Source organism: Lepus europaeus, chromosome 7 (genome assembly GCF_033115175.1).
Source record: "Lepus europaeus isolate LE1 chromosome 7, mLepTim1.pri, whole genome shotgun sequence".
Taxonomy (NCBI): domain Eukaryota; kingdom Metazoa; phylum Chordata; class Mammalia; order Lagomorpha; family Leporidae; genus Lepus; species Lepus europaeus.
This window is the reverse complement of record NC_084833.1, coordinates 108,177,270-108,187,541: the sequence shown is the minus strand read 5'-3', so window position 1 is coordinate 108,187,541 and position 10,272 is coordinate 108,177,270.

The following is a 10,272-nucleotide window of genomic DNA, read 5'->3' as shown; positions in this document are numbered from 1 at the left end:
GCGATTCGCTGTTCTCCCTGGTGACGGGCGGGTAACAGCTGGTGCTATCTGCAAGGGTACCTTACATTCTGCCTCCGTCAGGCAGGCTGCCTCTTCCCTCTGACTACCCTCTGTGTTGTGAGGGGCTGGGAGAGGAATGCCATCGGCTGCAGGGTGGGCTCATCTCCTCTGCCACTGTGGAGGGGCTGGTTTGCAGGGTGGGCAGGAGACCCCCGCTTGGGCTTCGCCCCTGAATAAACATTGCTCACTCACTGCTGTGTTGAACGAGGGGGCCCATGGGCTGCTGTTCTCAGGCACCTGCCAGCCCCTCAGATGGGGTCATCTTCCTGTCCCCCACTGCTCCCCACCACTCTGGTCTTGGGTACAGGAGCCTGGAACTTCCTCTCTCTCTTTTCAAAAGATTGATTTCATTAATTTGAAAGGCAGAACTACAGAGAGAGAGGGACACACACACACACACACACAGATCTTCCACCTTCTGGTTCATTCCCCGAATGGCCCCATCAGCCAAGGCAGGGCTAGGCCAAAGGCCTGGAGCTCCATCCGGGTCTCCCATGTGGGTGCAGGGGCCCATATCCTTGGGCCATCTTCCACCGCTTTCCCAGCGCATCAGCAGGGAGCTGGATCAGAAGAGGAGCAGCTGGGATTTGAACTGGTGCTCCAGTATGGGATGCTGGTGCAGCAGGTGTTAGGTTATTGAGGCCGGATTTTTCTGACTCAGGCCTTGGTCAGGGAGCACCAGGAGCAGGGCGTGGGGACACACCGACTGCCCCGAAGGCCATGCGGGCTGACTCCAGAGGAAGCCGGGAGCCCCCAACCCAGAGCCCTCTGGTGCCTGAGCATGGCTGCAGTAGAGACTGAGCAGGGTTTTCAGACCCGAGGGCCTGCTCTAAGGCAGGGAAGGACACCTGGGCAGTGCAGTCCACCACTGAGCTGGCTCCTGGGGACAGCACCATGTGGGGCTTAGAGGCTGGAGGAAGGAGATGAGGACTTCCAGTCCCTGGAAGCCCACAGAGGCCTGAAGGGACATTCATGGAGGGCTTCCTGGAAGAGGTGAGCAAGCCAGGAGGGAGCATGACTTGGCAGAGAGACTGTAAGAAAACGGCATCCTGTCCCCTGGTGTGGCTGGGACACTGCAGACCCCCGTGGCCGCGCTGTCCTAATTCAGCCCACACCAGGGGTGCAGTCCCATGGAAGCCCCTGAAGGCTCTGGCTGCTGGGCAGGGGTGCTGTGGGACCCCAGCCAGGGGCCAGGCTTCCTGGGAGGGGGCTCCTTGGGATCAGAAGAGAGAAGGGAGATGTGGGAATAAGAGAGGAGGAGGAGGTGTCGAGTACACCCAGGGGGACCGTCAGCACTGTCAGGAGGAGGAGGGGGCACCATCTCCCGTGGGACTGGCGGGCTTTGGTCACCTTAGTCCCCCCTACCCACTCCCGGGAGCTGGGGGACAGTGTCCCTCGGGTTGGCTTTGCTGCTCAGAGCTGATAGCTCAAGCCATGTGCTCTGAGGAGCGCCCCCTCCTGGGGACAGCTGGGCCTTGCAGCTGCCTTGGCCTTGAGGACCCACCCACCCAGGCCACCAGGGGCTCCGGTTCGGTTCTCTGGGCCCCGCCCTAAGCTCTGCAGCTCCAGAGGAGGAGCTGGGATGGGAACCCAGGCTGTGGCCAAATTCCCCAGGCCGGAAGCATGGGCACAGCGGGCCCCGGTGTGAGCTAGTGGGGAGTCAAAGAGGAGGCAGTGTCCCGAGGACGCGGGCCCTGTGCTGCCTGTGCTGGGGCCGTTCCCTGCTTGGTTCCCCCATCATCCCTGCCGCTCCTTAGCACCAGAGCTGCCATCAGGAAGCGGTCAGGGGCCCTCCCCCGCGCGCAAGGGAGCAGAACTAGATCACATGTTCAGGGGGGCAGGGGCGGCGCTCCCAGAAGGGGAGGGTAGGGGGCAATAAGACCCCGTTTCTGCCTCCAGCTCTTCTCGGCAGCTCTCCGCCTCCTCCTTTAGACCTGGCCATCGGGGGCTTGAGACCCTCACCCGGGAGGGGCCAGTGACGCTTGTGTGACACCAGCACGGGGCAGGGAGCAGTCGTCTGGGAAAAGACAGAGGCAGAGGAGGGAGGGAAGCAGCAGCAGCCCCAGGTAGACGGCAGTGTGGGGGCTTCCCAGGGCTGGATCCTGGCTCTGCCACAGCCAGCTGCACGCTGCCCGGCCGTACAGGTGTGCCAACTTCCTGCACAGCACGTGTGCAGCCAGCAAGTGTGCAGGATTCCAATGTAACTATTGCAATGGAATTAAACACAAAGTGACAGCAGTGGCAAGGAAGACAGTAGCCCAGCCTGGGATGAAGCTTGAGTTTCTGGTCCTTTTTAACCTATGTTGGCTGAGGAATGGGAAAGGGAGTCCCCCTGCCAGGTTGGGTTTTCCATCTTTCCCCGGCACAGAATCAGCAGGGCTCCTGCAGTTCTAGGAGATGACCAGCAGGGGGCAGCATTTCACCGTGGTTACGGACTCTGCGGTTCCCTCCCCAGCCCAGGCAGGCAGGAACAAGATCCCACAGACCCTGTACCAGGCCAGCCGCTGCTCTCTCCTCTGTCTGCATTAGCTACACACACCTCCCTGTTCTAGAACGTCGCGTGTGTGACCACAGAACGTCAGGCCACCAGCTGGGTGCGCACTTCAGCTTCAGTTCTGCAGCCCCTGATGGGGACATGGGTGGATCGGGCAGGGGCACGAGGCAGGGCTCTGTGCCAGGCTGACCTCCTGGTGAAGAGAGAGATGGACGCCAGGGCCCCTGAAGTGCGGGGAAGCTGAGGACCGGGAGGCAGAGCCGACAGCGCGGGGAAGTGTAAGCCTTGGCTCTGAGGGACTCCCCAGGGCGGGGGGCGTGGCCGTCCAGAGGAGGCCAGCTCATGCCCCGTCCTCAACCCTGCAGCCACCTCCCGAAAGTGGCCCGGGCGGCTTTCTCTGCGCATTGATTGTTCAGCCTGCAAAGGAGCTTGTTGTTCAGCTAGGTAAACAAGGGCGATAAACGCTAATTGCTTGGTGTGTGTGTGCCAACTCCTGGCTCCTAATTCATCCCCTTGCCAAGGCTGAGGCTGAGGGGAGCCAAGGGGAGGGGCACAGGACCTTGGGGACCAACAGACCCCGCCCCGCCTTGCTTGAGGCTGTGGCAGCCTGTGTGTGGGCACCTCGTCCCCGGAGGTTGCGGCCGGTACCCAGGGTTCCCGAGGCTCAGGTAAGGGCAGGAAGAGGGGAAGGTCTCATCTGGGCTTTTGGGGCTCAGGAAACCACTCCCAAATAGACACGCGTCTGTTTCCTCTCTGGCCTCCCATGGGCCAAGGGCAGCAAACCCGGCGTTTCTCCAAGGTTGGTGCCCAGTGGGCTGCACACCCAACCTGCAGGAGGAGGGCGGGACGGGAAGATAGCCCAAACCCGAGATCGGATCCGCTGAGCAGGCCCAGGGGAGAGAGGGGCACAGGTGTCCTGCAGAGGGGCGGGGCTGGAGGTGTGGGGGCGCCTTCACTCCTTCGCAGACACGGCCAGCACTCCGTGTCCGTGGGCTCTACATCCTTGCTTTCCACTGGCCACGGATCAAATATATTTGACAAAGAAGATTGTGTCCGTACTGAACAGGTGGAGTTCCCCCCCATCATTATTCCCTAGACAATGCAGCATAACAACTATTTACGTAGTGAGAACACGGCCTCAGGTATCCTAAGGCATCTAGGGATGGTCTAAGGCATGGGAGGCGTGCGCAGGTTCTGTGTATGTAGTAAGCAGTGTACCTTGAGGGCTTGAGATCCTTGGGTTTTGGTATTCCCCAGATGTCTAGAGCCAGTGCCCCCAAGGAGCCCACGGGCTGCTGTATCTGTGCTGAGATCCGGACTCCAGGGGCTGCCTCTCTGCCTGGACCTCAGCTCCGGTCGGGGAAGCGGAGGGCAGCCCGGCTGGGAAGAATGGGCAGGGCAGTGTGTGGGGGGGTGGGCAGGCGTTCGCAGAGGGGCAGGCTGCCGTGTTGAGACGGGGATGAGGAGCCCTTGGGGGCCCCAAGGGAGTAAGGAAGGCCTGGCAGCCAAGGCAGCAGGGCCAGGCAGCATGGGGCCACCCCGGGGCCGGGCCTTCTCTGTGTACGTGGTGGCTGCTCTGTGCTGCATGAGCTGTCAGGGTCACGCCTAGGCAGAAGCTCAGGGTGGATGGGGGTGGAATGAGAGCGGAGGTCCCCGGCCCCTTGTCGGCGGCAGACTGGGGCAGGCGCAGGTGCAGGAAGCGATGCAGCTGCTGGCCGTGACACTGCAGGTGGTGGGATAAGCAAAGGCCCAGGGGCAGGAAGGGGAGCAGGAGACGGCAGGCGAAGGGCAGTGGGCAGCTGGGGGGGGGGGGCAGGTTCCAGCTGCAGGCAGGGGGCTGGTGGCTCAGCAGCTACGCTGGGGTGGGGACAGGGATTTTGCCGTGTGGCGACATGGTGGCAGGAAAGGCTCTCGCCCGTACCCACGTCGGAGGTGGTGTGCTGTCCTGGGCCGGAGCCCTGACCCTGCCAGGGAGCAGCGGGGTCAGTAGGACAGTGGCTCGTGCTTCAGAGCCCTCGGCTTTCTCATCTGTGAAATGGGGCTGCCAACAGCGACATGCGGGGTGTAGCTGACGATAACACAAAAAAGACGAAGGAAAGGGTGGCCACAGGGCCCGGTGTCGTGTGGGACCTGGGAGCTCGAGACACAGGTAGGCAGCAGGGCAGAAGGAGGCCCCTTCCTTGCCGACCCCACTTCTGTTCAGTGCGGAACTCAACCCCGGCCTACAGGGAGGACCCCACCCCACCCCCCCAAGGCCATCTGGGTCTGGTTGCTGGGAGACGAGACCAAGACAGGCTGAGCCCCGGCCTCCTTCTCCCCTGGGGCCCAGGGCCATGTCTGGCAGGGGAGCCGAGCTACGGGTCGGACAGAGGCCGCTGCCTCTCGCTCCAGTGCTCAGGGCCGGCGGCTGTGAGCATGGGCGGCCAGGGTAACTCATCTACACATTTCATCCTACTTACACTAATATCATGCTCCAGCCTCCTCCCCAGAGCCCAAGCCTTCGCGCTGTGTCTGCCAGAGACATCAGCCCGGCCCCAGGGAGGGCTGCTGGTCCCTACCCTTGTCCCATGGACTCGTCCCCACCCCCGGCCGCACTCCTGAGGCTGCCCACCTTGGCTGCCCGGGTCTGGGGTCCAGGAATGCCTCAGGTGGGTGCCAGTCAACACCGACCGCTCAGCCCTCTGTAACGACGCGGCCCGCACCTGCAGATCCAACCAACCGCAGCCAGAAACTATGCCGAAAATAACTGCATCTGGACTGAACGTGTACAGGGGGTTTTTCCTTGTCACTATTCCCTCAACAACACCGCATAACAACGGTTCACATAGAACTGACGTTGCCCTGGGTATTGGACGCGATCGGGAGGTGACTGACAGCCTATGGGAGGCTGCACCTGTTTGTATAAGGGTCCTGAGCATTTGTAACTGTGGAGCACTCACTGGGGACCCGGAGCCGGCCCCCACGGGTCCCAAGGAGCCGCTGCACGCCCCTCAGGTGGAGGAGCAGGGCTGGGGCTCCTTGTGCTCCGGCAGCCGCAGGGCCTGGCTCAAAGCACCGGGTACGCATGGCTGTGTCCAGGAAGGGCAGTGCACAGACGTAGTTAGCCGGGGGAGGACAGAGCCTTCTGGGTGACTACACAAGAGGAGCAGGGGCCGGGAGGCAGTCAGGGAGGGGGTTTCCAGTGGCCCCTTTCCTACCTCCTGGATCTCCACCGCTGCGAGTGCACCGCACATCTGCATGTAGTCGCTGCTGAAAGCAAACGGACTTGTCATGCCCTCCCATCTGTGCCACCTATGTCCTGTGGATACTCCCTGGTGCCTGGGCGCAAGGGTGTAGACAGTAAATCGTGGTCACACCCTTCAAAGGGTGATGGGTTGTGGTAACCTGGGGTGACTACAATGCCAGGGGCAGCCCATGGGTAGTTAGGGAGGGCTTCCTGGAGGAGGGGTACTCCAGTCATTTTGAAGGAAGCACAAGGGCTGACTGGCTGGAGCAGAGAGGGAAGCGTTGGGAGAGGCTGAAGTCGGTTTCTGCTCTGATCGCCAAGTCCGCGGTGCAGTTGGACCATGTGCAGCGGGACCACTGCTCCGGGAGGCAGTGTGGAAGGTGACCCCAGGGCGTCGCCAGGCCCCTCCCCCTCCCTGTGGAGCAGCCCGTGCGTGGGCCTTTCGCACTCAGTTCTGTGCCGGCTACTCTGCCACGGAGGGGCTCTCCCGTCAGCTGCGGACAGCCAGCCGGCTCCTCCTGGCCACTCCCCCTACTTACGGATTCCACTTGCAGGCTCGAATTCCAAATCCTGCAGGATTTAATATCCACTCTGTAATCTACTGGCACCAATAGGCATTATCTAACTAAACCTTAAATTGAAAATGCTGGGCTTCCATTCTCCCCGCGCCGTCGGGAGAAGTCGGGGCTCTCGTCGTCCGATGTCATTCCCTCGTGCGCTAATTAAAGTGCATCTCGCGGCTGTTCTCCCAGCACGCAGCCTGCCCGCCACGCACACAGAGCACCCTGGGGTGCACGAGGCTGGGCAGGAACCGGCTGGCCCTTCCAGGCCCGTGAGCCTGTCCCTGTGCCGATCCCAAGGGCCTCTGGCTTTGAGCCCGTTGTAACCGTTTATGGCTGCACCAGCTTCAAGAGGAGCCCTGGGAGAGAGGCTAATGTTCCAGGTGCTCCCTTGCCACCAGGCATTACGGAAATAACTCTCCTTAAAAAAAAATTAAACTTGGAGCCAGCGCTGTGGCATAGCGGGTAAAACTGTAGCCTGTGATGCCGGCATCCTGTATGGGTGCCGGTTTGTGTCCCAGCTGCTGCTCTTCGGATCCAGCTCTCTGCTGATGGCCTGGGAAAAGCAGTAGAAGGTGGCCCCAGTGTTTGGGCCCCTGCTACCCATGTGGGAGGCCCGGAGGAAGCTCCTGGCTCTTGGCTTTGGCCTGGCCTAGCCCCGACTGTGGTGGCCATCTGGGGAGTGAACCAGCAGATGAAAGATCTCTCTCTCTCTCTGTTTCTCCCTCTCACTCTGTATCTTTGCCTTTCAAAATAAACAGATAAATATATATTTTTTTAAATCAAACTTAATTCTGAGAGATTTGCAGATTCGCATGAAATTGTAAAACCCAGTGGGGACCCAGTGTGCCATACGTCCCGTCTCAAGTTCCTCCCAGTGTGCTGTGCGATTCTGCCTGAGTAGGACGTGGGCGTGGACCAGTCGGGACACGCAGTGGGGCAGGCCTGCCCACGGTGCAGCCAGGAAGATGCCGAGTGGGTCCCAGCCCCGCTCTTGATCCCAGCTGCCTGTAACTGGGTGGGCTGAAGTACCTGGGCCCTCTACCCACATGGGAGACCTGGAAGGAGTTCCCAGCTACTGGCTTCAGCCTGGCCCAGGTCTGACCACTGCAAGCATTTGGGGAGTGAACCAGTGGATGGAAGATCTCTCTCTTCCTGTCTCTCTGTCTTTCAAAAAAACAAAAATGAAGACACAGAGCAGTTCAGCCGCCACCAGGATCTCTCCGGTTCTCTTTCAAGGTGCTTCGACCCACCCCTCCTTCCCTCCCCCCGACCCCTGGCAACCACTAATCTTGCCTGTGTTTCTGTAACTCCGTTTTTTGAAGAATGTCGTATAAGCGCTTCTATGGGATCTAACGCTCCGGGGTTGGCTCGAATCGCTCATTCAGTCCTTGCAAGGACTTGGCGGACACTGCTGTCCCCATTGCACATGTGGGAGTCAGGAGCGGAGGCAGGCACAAGCCCGGGTTGTCCTGCCCCCAGACAGGCTCACTGGCAGCATCGCTGGGACCCACGGCCTCTCTCATGCCGGTGCCGGGGACTCGCGCTACTTCTGGGACACAGCGGGACGTGCGGGCCCTGGAGTACTGGCCTCTCAGTCCTAGAGGTCGGAGAGGACAGGCCCGGGCTGCCCTTCCCAGCCCAGATTCGGAGGGGCAGCCAGGAGGGGCCCCTTCTTGGAACCCCTCTTGTAGCAAGGAGGCCCAGGGGCGGTGCGGGGGGGGGAGGGGGCAGAGGTCGCCTGCCTTGCTCTGCTTTCTGGCCATGGGGGAGGGAAATGACGGCGACCCCCCCCCCCCGCCCCGCCCCGAGCTCGTGCAAGCCTCACGGCCTGGAATTGGCATCTCAGACCCTGTGGTCAGGTCAGCCATGCGGCCGCGAGGGGTCGGCCCCAGAGCCATGCCAGTCGCAGAGCTAACCAAGCGTGAGATTGCTCAGGTTGCTGAAGGAGTAGGCCCCCCCATGGGCCCCTCCCCCACCAGCCAGCCTCAGGCTTCCCCCCAGCCCACCTGGGTCCTGCTGCTGCTTTGACCTGAGGTGGATGGGGTGGCCAGGCGGCTATCCACAGGGCCTCAGCTCCCTGCGGGGGGGTCTGTTGTCTACGGAGGGGGATGGGGTTCTCCCTGACCCCTGCTGGAGGCAGGCACATCCCAGACAGCTCTGGGGTCACGTGGGCCAGGGCTGGGGGGGCTTGTGCATGTGCGCATGCGCGGGGGAGGAGCCAGGACCCTGTGTGTTCCTGAGTCGAGCCAGCAATGGTGGCTCAACCCCTTGGGCAGCAGGTGCCGTCCAGAGGTCCAGAGCCCAGGGACCAGGGCCAGCAAGGGAGTTGACGGCGGGGCTGGTGATTTCTGCACAATGACAGAAGTTTGTGGCAGGTAGAAGGACCCAGCCGTAGAGCTGACTGCTTTGCGAGGTAGGTAGGGAGGTCCCCGTCAGTGAGAGCGCCCTCTCAGTCACTTGCCTGCCTTGAGAGGGCGACATTGCACGGTGGCGCTTGGCTCTGGAGGTCCGAGCTCTGAACCTTAGCAAGTTCTCTGGGCCTCAGGGTCCTGATCCACACCTTCCCTGGGTGGGAAGGTGGCGAAACTCCCGGCTCCGTGCCTGGACCAGGCACACACAGGAGCCTGGCACAGGCTGTCCACAGGTGTCCCATTTTTGATTGTGTCATTGAGTTCCATGACACGTTTAGCACTGCTGAAAGTCTGAGTGGGGATTTGAACCCGAGTCTGTGAGGTCCTCCTGCTGAGCCACAGGGTGGGCTCAGTGAAATGCCCGCATCTGAGCAGAGGCACTTGGATCTGGAATATGTAAACAGCACTCACAACTCAATAAGAAGAAGGTGAATCACCTGGACATGCGCGTCTCCAGGGAAGAACCACCACGGCCAAGGAGCAGGTGAGGGGAAGCTTCCCAGAGGAACCTGCAGGATCACACCACAGGGAAACGTCGCTCCACACCTGGTAGGATGGTGAGAACCAGAGACCAACAGTGGCAAGTGCTGGTGAGCGTGGAGAGCAGCCGGGCCCTCACACACACTGGGCGGGAACGGGACCCCGGGGTGCGGCCCCTGCGGGGAACAGTGTGGCACTCCCTAGAGGGTGGAATGCGGGCTCGCCCTCCAATGCAGCAATGCCACTCCTGCAGCTGGACCGAGAAGAACCTAACCCATGAAAGCTTGCACAGAGAGGTGCACAGCCACGGGACGCAAAACGGCCAAAAAGTGGAAGCCACCCCCATGTCCATCAACCGTCGAGTGGGGAGATAAAACGTGGTGTATCCCGCGATGTCACTCTGCCACGGAAGGAAGGATGTACAGACGCACGCTGCGTCATGGATGAGCCTAGAAAACATCGCCAAGCGGAAGAACTGTGGCCAGAGGACAGCCCGGGATGAGCAACTCTGTGGAGACGGAACAGAGAGGCAGCCGCTTAGGGTGAGCGTGTGTGGAAAGAGAGGGCGGTAGCTACATGGTATGGGCTCCTTCCTTCCTTCCTTCCTTCCTTCCTTCCTCTCTCTCTCTCTCTTTCTTTCTTTCTTAAATATTTATTTATTTATTTGAAAGGGAGAGTTACAGAGAGAGATGGAGAGGGAGAGGGATAGATGATTGATAGAGATAGATAGATAGATAGATAGAGGTCTTCCAACTGCTGGTTCACTCCCCAAATGGCCACAATGGCCAGGGCTGGGTCAGGCCAAAGCCAAGAGCCAGGAACTTCAACATGTGTGCAAGGGTCCAAGGACTTGGGCCATCTTTCACTGTTTTCCCAGGCGCATGAGCAGGGAGCTGGATAGGAAGTGGAGCAGCCGAGACTCGAACCTGTGCCCATGTGGGATGTCAGAGTCCCTTGCAGGCCAGTGGCTTAACCCACTGCGCCACTGTGCCGGCCCCCGGGGCTTCCTTTCAGGATGACAATGAAGATGGGCTGTGG